This window comes from Oncorhynchus keta, chromosome 1, assembly GCF_023373465.1.
Source record: "Oncorhynchus keta strain PuntledgeMale-10-30-2019 chromosome 1, Oket_V2, whole genome shotgun sequence".
NCBI lineage: Eukaryota > Metazoa > Chordata > Actinopteri > Salmoniformes > Salmonidae > Oncorhynchus > Oncorhynchus keta.
The window spans coordinates 78,879,280-78,888,392 of NC_068421.1; positions in this window are offsets into that span (position 1 = coordinate 78,879,280).

The window sequence follows — 9,113 nt, forward strand, 5'->3', positions numbered from 1 at the left end:
TCCAAAACAAAGCCATCACCTTCAGAGAGATGAACCTGGAGAAGAGTCCCCTAAGCAAGCTGCTCCTGGGGCTCTGTTCACAAACACAAGCAAACCCCACAGAGTGGCAGGACAACAAGACAATTAGACCCAACCAAATAATGAGAAAACAAAAAGATAATTACTTGACACATTGGAAAGAATTAACAAAAAAACAGAGCAAACTAGAATGCTATTTGACCCTAAACCATGAGTACACAGTGACAGAATACCTGACATAAACTGAAGGAAAGCTTTGTGAAAGGTGTGCTTAACTGGTGGCAGAGAAGTCAGACGCAGAAGAGCAGAACTGGGTAATAACCAGAGCAGTTTAATATACCAAACCACCGGCATCCAGAATAAAAACGTATGGGTACAAAACCCATCACGCACCAGACACCAATGTGCACAAGCACTTACAACAAACAATTCCGCACAAAGACATGAGGGGAACAGAGGGTTAAATACACAACACGTAATGAGGGAATGAAAACCAGGTGTGTGGGAAAACAAGACAAAACAAATTAAAAATGGATCGTCGATAGCTAGAAGACCGGTAACGTCAACCGCCGAACACCGCCCAAAAAAGGAGAGGAACCAACTTCGGTAGAAGTCGTGACACTATGACTATGTACAGACTCAGTGAGCATAGCCTTGAGAAAGACCGCCAAAAGCAGACCTGGCTCTCAAGAGAAGACAGGCAATGTGCACACTGCCCACAACATTTGATGGAAACTGAGCTGCACTTTCTAAACCTCCTGCCAAATGTAAAACTATATTAAACAGATCGAAAATGAATTTTAAAACAACACAATTTTGATAAACTCCCATAAAAACATGTTTTAAGCAGACAACCATAGTCCCTGTGCCCAAGAACACTAAGGTAACCTGCCTAAATGACTACCGACCCGTAGCACTCACGTCTGTAGCCTTGAAGTGCTTTGAAATGCTGGTCATGGCTCACATCAACACCATTATCCAAGAAACCCTAGACCCACTCCAATTTGCATACCTGCAAAACAGATCCACAGATGATGCAATCTCTATTGCACTCCACACTGCCCTTTCACACCTGGACAAAAGGAACACCTATATGAGAATGCTATTAATTGACTACAGCTCAGTGTTCAACACCATAGTGTCATCAAAGCTCATCACTAAGCTCAGGACCCTGGGACTAAACCTCCCTCTGCAACTGGATCCTGGACTTCCTAACGGGCCGCCCACAGGTGGTAAGGGTAGGTAACAACACATCACCCACACTGATCCTCAACATGGGGGCCCCTCAGGGGTGCATGCTCAGTCCCCTCCTGTACTCCCTGTTCACCCATGACTGCACAGCCAGGCACAACTCCTACACCATCATTAAGTTTGCCAATGACACAACAGTGGTAGGCCTGATCACCGACAATAACGAGACAGCCTTTAGGGAGGTCAGAGACCTGACCATGTTGTGCAAGGACCTCTCCCTCAAAGTGATCAAGACAAAGGAGATGAGTGTGGAGTACAGGAAAAGGAGGACTGAGCACACTCCCATTCTCATCGACGGGGCTGTAGTGGAGCAGGTTGAGAGCTTCAAGTTCCTTGGTGTCCAAATCATCAGCAAACTAACATGGTCCAAGCACACCAAGACATTCCCCCTCAGGAGACTGAAAAGATTTGGCTTTGGTCCTCAGATCCTCAAAAGGTTCTACAGCTGCACCATCGAGAGCATCCTAATGGGTTGCATCACTGCCTGGTATGGCAACTGCTCGGCCTCTGACCGCAAGGCACTACAGAGGGTAGCTCGTACGGCCCAGTACATCACCGGGGTTAAGCTTCCTGCCATCCAGGAGCTCTATATAAGGCGTTGTCAGAGGAAGGCCTTAAAAATTGTCAAAGACTCCAACCACCCTAGTCATAGACTGTTCTCTCTGCTACCGCATGGCAAGCGGCACCGGAGCGCCAAGTCTAGGTCCAAGAGGCTTCTAAACAGCTTCTACCCCAAAGCCATAAGACTCCTGAACATCTAATCAAATGGCTATCCGGGTTATTTGCACTGCTACTCTCTGTTATTATCTATGCATAGTCACTTTAATAACTCTACCTACATGTACATATTACCTCAATTATCTTGACTAACCGGTGCCCCAGCACATTGACTCTGTACCTGTACACCCTGTTTGTCGCCTCGCTGTTGTTATCTTACTGCTACTCTATTATTATTTCTTACTTTTATTTCTTACTTTTTTGGGGGTATTTCTTAAAACTGCATTGTTGGTTAAGGGCTTGTAAGTAAACATTTCACAATAAGGTCTACTACACCTGTTGTATTTGGAGCATGTGATAAATAGAATTGGATTTGATTTTATCTACTGGGTAAAATACCACAGGTAAGCTAGTTGAGAACAAATTCTCATTTACAACTGCGACCTGGCAAAGATAAAGCAAAGAAAACGTCTATATACAGTGTGTGCAAATGAGGTAAGATAACTGAGGTAAGGCAAAAAATAGGCCATAGTGGCGAAATAATTACAATATAGCAATTAAACACTGGAGTGATCAATGTGCAGAAGATGAATGTGCAGGTATAGATACTGGGGTGCAAAGGAGCAAAATAAATCAAATTAATAACAGTATGGGAATGAGGTAGTTGGATGGGCTATTTACAGATGGGCTATGTACAGGTGCAGTGATATGTGAGCTGCTCTGACAGCTGGTGCTTAAAGTTAGTGAGGGAGATATGAGTCTCCAGCTTCAGCTTTTGCAGTTCGTTTCAGTCATTGCCAGCAGAGAGCTGGAAGGAAAAGCAGCCAAAGGAGAAATTGGTTTTGGGGGTGACCAGTGAGATATACCTGCTGGAGCGCATGCTACGGGTGGGTGCTGCTATAGTAACCAGTGAGCTTAGATAAGGCGGGGATTTACCTAGCAAAGACTTATAGATGACCTGGAGCCAGTGGGTTTGGCGACGAATTTGAAGCAAGGGCCAGCCAACTAGAGCATACAGGTAGCAGTGGTGGGTAGTATATGGGGCTTTGGTGACAAAACGGATGGCACTGTGATAGACTGCATCCAATTTGCTGAGTAGAGTGTTGGAGGCTATTTTGTAAATTACATCGCCGAAGTCAAGGATCGGTAGGATAGTCAGTTTTATGAGGGTATGTTTGGCAGCATGAGTGAAGGATGCGAAATAGAAAGACGATTCTAGATGTAATTTTGGATTAGAGATGCTTAATGTGAGTCTGGAAGGAGAGTTTACAGTCTAACCAGACACCTAGGTATTTGTAGTTGTCCACATATTCTAAGTCAGAATTGTCCAGAGTAGTGATTCTGGACCGGCGGGTGAGTGTGGGCAGTGATCGGTTGAAGAGCATGCATTTAGTTTTACTTGTATTTAAGACCAGTTGGAGGCCACGGAAGGAGAGTTGTATGGCATTGAAGCTCGTCTGGAGGTTAGTTAACACAGTGTCCAAAGAAGGGCCGGAAGTATACATAATGGTGTCGTCAGCAAGATGTGTGACCTGTTGCCACACGAAAAGTGCAACCAGTAATGAACAAACAACATTGTAAATATAACCCATATTCATGTTTATTTATTTTCCCTTTTGTAACTATTTGCACATTGTTACCACACTGTAAATATACATAACATGACATCTGAAATGTCTTTATTATTTTGGAACTTCTGTGAGGGTAATGTTTACTGTTCATTTTTATTGTTTATTTCACTTTTGTTTATTATTTACTTGCACTTGCTTTGGCGATGTAAACATATGTTTCCCATGTCAATACAACCCTTCAATTGAATTGAATTAAATTCTCAGTGAGAGACAGAGACAGAGAGAGAGCGACAAAGAGAGAGAGAGCGACAGAGAGAGAGAGAGAGAGAGAGACACACACAGAGAGAGAGCGACAGAGACAGAGAGCCACACACAGAGAGAGAGAGCGACAGAGAGAGAGAGCGACAGAGACAGAGAGAGAGAGAGAGACATACAGAGAGAGAGAGAGCGACAGAGAGAGAGAGTGACAGAGACATAGAGAGAGCGACAGAGACAGAGAGAGAGAGACACACACAGAGAGAGTGACAGAGAGAGAGAGCGAAGGAGACAGAGAGCAAGAGCGACAGAGACAGAGAGAGAGAGAACGAGACAGAGAGAGCGACAGAGAGAGAGAGCGACAGAGACAGAGAGAGAGCGACAGAGACAGAGAGAGAGACACACACAGAGAGAGTGACAGAGAGAGAGAGCGAAGGAGACAGAGAGAGAGAGCGACAGAGAGAGAGAGAGAGAGCGAGAGCGACAGAGACAGAGAGAGAGACACACACATAGAGAGAGAGTGACAGAGAGAGAGACAGAGAGCGACAGAGACAGGGAGAGAGAGAGCGACAGAGACAGAGAGCGAGAGCGACAGAGACAGAGCGAGACACGCAGAGAGCGAGAGAGCGACAGAGAGAGAGAGAGAGACACGCAGAGAGAGAGAGAGCGACAGAGAGAGAGAGAGAGACACACACAGAGAGAGAGAGAGCGACAGAGAGAGAGAGAGAGAGACACACCGAGAGACACACAGAGAGAGAGAGACACACCGAGAGACACACAGAGAGAGAGAGAGCGACAGAGAGAGAGACACAGAGAGAGAGAGAGAGAGAGAGCGACAGAGAAAGAGAGAGTGCGGCAGAGAGAGAGAGAAAAAGAAAGATACAGAAAAAGAGAGAGAGAGAGAGACTAACACACTCACACCGACAAGGTCCAGCTAAACAAATTGGTTTGTGTTGTACCTGAATATTAATTGCACCCATCTGGTGTTTCAGGTCTAAATCAGTCCCTGATTATTAGGTCAGAATTAAAATAAAGCAGTGGAGCTGGCTTTGAGGTCCACATTTGAATTTGAGGGGCAATCTTTCTTGTCGCCAACCCAACCGTGAGAATTGCATGTGCAATTTGCCCAACTTGACAACCAATAAGTATTTTTTGAGAAACGTTTGGCCCTACTTGCCATATCCAACTGTGTCAATTTCTCCAAGTGTACAGTACTGTATTTTTGAACAGGAAGAAACCAGTCTGAATCATCGAGATCGAGGCCATTGACCTGTAGAGCAGATTGATTGAATGAGAGGACAATGACGTCCCATGCTAACCCTTTAACCATAGCCTTGGTTGTTTCCCAAATGGCACAATATTATATTCCTTTAATAGTGGACTACTTTTGACAGGATCCCTAAAGGCCCTGCACTATATAGGGAATAGGGTACCATTTGGGACAGAACCTCTCCTATTGATCCTCTTTATTGCATTGTTTATACCTGAATCATTGGTCCTGATCTTGTCCACATTCTGATTGTGCCCACATTTTCAGGCGTGACTTATGATACTATATGTGTCTCTTATCCATCCACTTTGTCTTCATTGTGACAGGATTTCTTGTTCAATACCTGTATGTAAATTATTTTATGGATATTCTTTCAATATAGTATACGTTTCTTTATTTTAACCAATGAGAGTTGAAGCCCTGTCTAAGCAGGGTTCTACTAAGCTATATGGAATTGTTTTAAGAAGGTCATACCAAGGATAATTTCGCTCTTTGATTTTGAAATCTAAGACCCTTTGAAGTATCCCAAAAATTATATTTGTTTAATTGTTTGATGATAAATTAATTTTGACCTTACTGCCCATACAAACGCATTGAATAACATATTCACGACATGGAACAACAGACAGTCCCACCTAAAAAATCTAAATGAAGTTTGTTCTGATATTTCTGTTCTATATCTGAGGGATAAGAATGATTGGGAAACTTTTTTTAAAAGCCCCCTTTTTTCCCCCAATTTTCACCTAAAATTACATACCCAAATCGAACTGCCTGTAGCTCAGGTCCTGAAGCTAGGATATGCATATTTTTGGTACCATTTGAAAGGAAACACTTTGAAGTTTATGGAAATGTGAAAGGAATGTAGTAGAATATAACACAACAGATCTGGCAAAAGATAATACAAAGAAAAAAACAACCGTTCTTTTGTATTTTTTTAACCATCTTTGAAATGCAAGAGAAAGTCCATAATGTATTATTCTAGCCCAGGTGCAATTTTGATTTTTGGCCACTAGATGGCATCAGTGCAAAGTTTTCAACTGATCCAATGAACCATTGCATTTCTGTTAAAAAAAATTGTATCAAGACTGCCCAAATGTGCCTAATTTGTTTATTAATAACTTTTCATGATCAAAATTGTGCACTCTCCTCAAACAATAGCATGGTATTATTTCACTGTAATAGCTACTGTAAATTGGACAGTGCAGTTAGGTTAACAAGAAATTAAGCTTTCTGCCAATATCAGATATGTCTAAGTCCTGGGAAATGTTATTGTTACTTACAACCTCATGCTAATCACATTAGCCTATGTTAGCTCAACCATCCCGTGGAAGGGACACCGATCCCGAAGAAGGTGTACCGACTTCAGACGAGTCCCAAGATATTTGTGGGGGTTATAGAGCAAAACGGAGAACACCATCAGAAATGGAGAACACCATGTTCATGAGAGTCTCATCTTTCCAAGTGAGTTTGTAGACCAAACTGTTCAGATGCTAATCATTTTTGTATTCTGCTAATTAGATTTCCGTGGGGGTGCAGACATTGACCTTTCCGTGGGGGTGCAGACATTTCTGTGGGGGTTCAAGACACATATTGATGTCAAGTCAATGGTGCCACATATGAAGGATTTTGATAGGCAGGATAATCATGATTTAAATTGTTTTACTTTTCAGATCCATCTACGTTTTTGAGATATCCAGACACAATGTGTTCCCGACTATATCCTGATGTGGTCAGGAAGATCTGATCACAATCAGACCACAATGTCTTCTGATCGTCTTCATCTGTCAACAAATGTCAGCACAATCAGGATGTGTACACAATAAAAAGAGTTATAAACAAGCTGGTTATAAACAACCAGGTATAAACAAGCTTGAGTTGATGTCATGATGAGGAGTCCTGTTCTGTTTGCTTATTGGTGGAATCCCTGCCTGATGAAACAGGATGGAATGTTATGTACCTCACTTATAGAACATGTTTGTTGTTGTTGTTGTAGTAGGCTATTTCCATGACAACAGCCCAGACCCACAGCATAGTGACCTGAGCAAAGTGACCTGGTAGACCCCTGTCATAGTTCAAAGAGTGAACAGTTGTATGATACAGACTGAGTAGATTTACCAGTATAGAAATAGACTACATAGAACATACTGTTCATGAAATTCAGTAATTTCGCTAGCTTTTGACATTCAAGAAAAATAAAAAGTTGGACAGTATGATGCAGATTAAAAAAGCTCTACCTTTTCCATCTTGCAGAACCATAGAATTAGAGCATTCTATTTTTACAGGAGACAGAAGAGTGGGCATGTCCCCATCCTCATCGACCAGCCTGGTTTCATAGAGTAGATTTAACATACTCAAATGAGTATGACATGTTACGTTTGGTATGGTTAGATAAGGTAGATTGTTACTTAAGGCAAAAATGACACAAAAACGTGGCAATATATACGGGGGGTACCAGTACAGAGTCGATATGCAGGCGTATGAAGTAATTTAGGTAGATATGTAGATATAACTGATTAAAGTGACTAAGTATCAGGATAGATAATAAATAGTAGCAGCAGTGAATGTGATGAGTCAAAGTTAGTATAAAAAGGGACAATGCAGATAGTCTGGGTAGCTATTTGGTTACTATTTAACTAACTACTACACTGAACAAAAATATAAACACAACATGCAACAATTTCAAAGATTTTACTGAGCTACAGTTCATGTAAGGAAATCAGTCAATTGAAATTAATTAATTAGACCCTAATCTATGGATTTCACATGACTGGGATTACAGAAATTGATCTGTTGGTCACGGATACCGTAAAAAAAGGTAGTGGCAGGGATTAAAAACAACAGTCAGTATCTGGTGAGACCACTATTTGCCTCATGCAGCGCAACACATCTCCTTTGCATTGAGTTGATCAGGAGGTTGATTGTGGCCTGTGGAATGTTGTCCCACTCCTCTTCAATGGCTGTTACTGGATATTGGCGGGAACGGGAACACGCTGTCATACAAGTGGATCCAGAGCATCCTTAACATGCTCAATGGGTGACATGTCTGGCAAGTATACTGGCCATAGAAGAACTGGGACAGTTTCATCTTCCAGGAATTGTGTACAGATCGTTGCTACATGGGGCTGTGCATTATCATGCTGATGCGCAGACCAGCTGGCCGGTGTGTTTACGGACATATTCAATCAATCCCTATACCAGTCTGCTGTTCCCACATGCTTCAAGAGGGCCACCATTGTTCCTGTTCCCAAGAAAGCTAAGGTAACTGAGCTAAACGACTACCGCCCCGTAGCACTCACTTCCGTCATCATGAAGTGCTTTGAGAGACTAGTCAAGAACCATATCACCTCCACCCTACCTGACACCCTAGACCCACTCCAATTTGCTTACCGCCCAAATAGGTCCACAGACGATGCAATCTCAACCACACTGCACACTGCCCTAACCCACCTGGACAAGAGGAATACCTATGTGAGAATGCTGTTCATCGACTACAGCTCGGCATTCAACACCATAGTACCCTCCAAGCTCGTCATCAAGCTCGAGACCCTGGGTCTCGACCCTGCCCTGTGCAACTGGGTACTGGACTTCCTGACGGGCCGCCCCCAGGTGGTGAGGGTAGGCAACAACATCTCCTCCCCCGCTGATCCTCAACACGGGGGGCCCCACAAGGGTGCGTTCTGAGCCCTCTCCTGTACTCCCTGTTCACCCACGACTGCGTGGCCACGCACGCTCCAACTCAATCATCAAGTTTGCGGACGACACAACAGTGGTAGGCTTGATTACCAACAACGACGAGACGGCCTACAGGGAGGAGGTGAGGGCCCTCGGAGTGTGGTGTCAGGAAAATAACCTCACACTCAACGTCAACAAAACTAAGGAGATGATTGTGGACTTCAGGAAACAGCAGAGGGAACACCCCCTATCCACATCGATGGAACAGTAGTGGAGAGGGTAGCTAGTTTTAAGTTCCTCGGCATACACATCACAGACAAACTGAATTGGTCCACTCACACTGACAGCGTCGTGAAGAA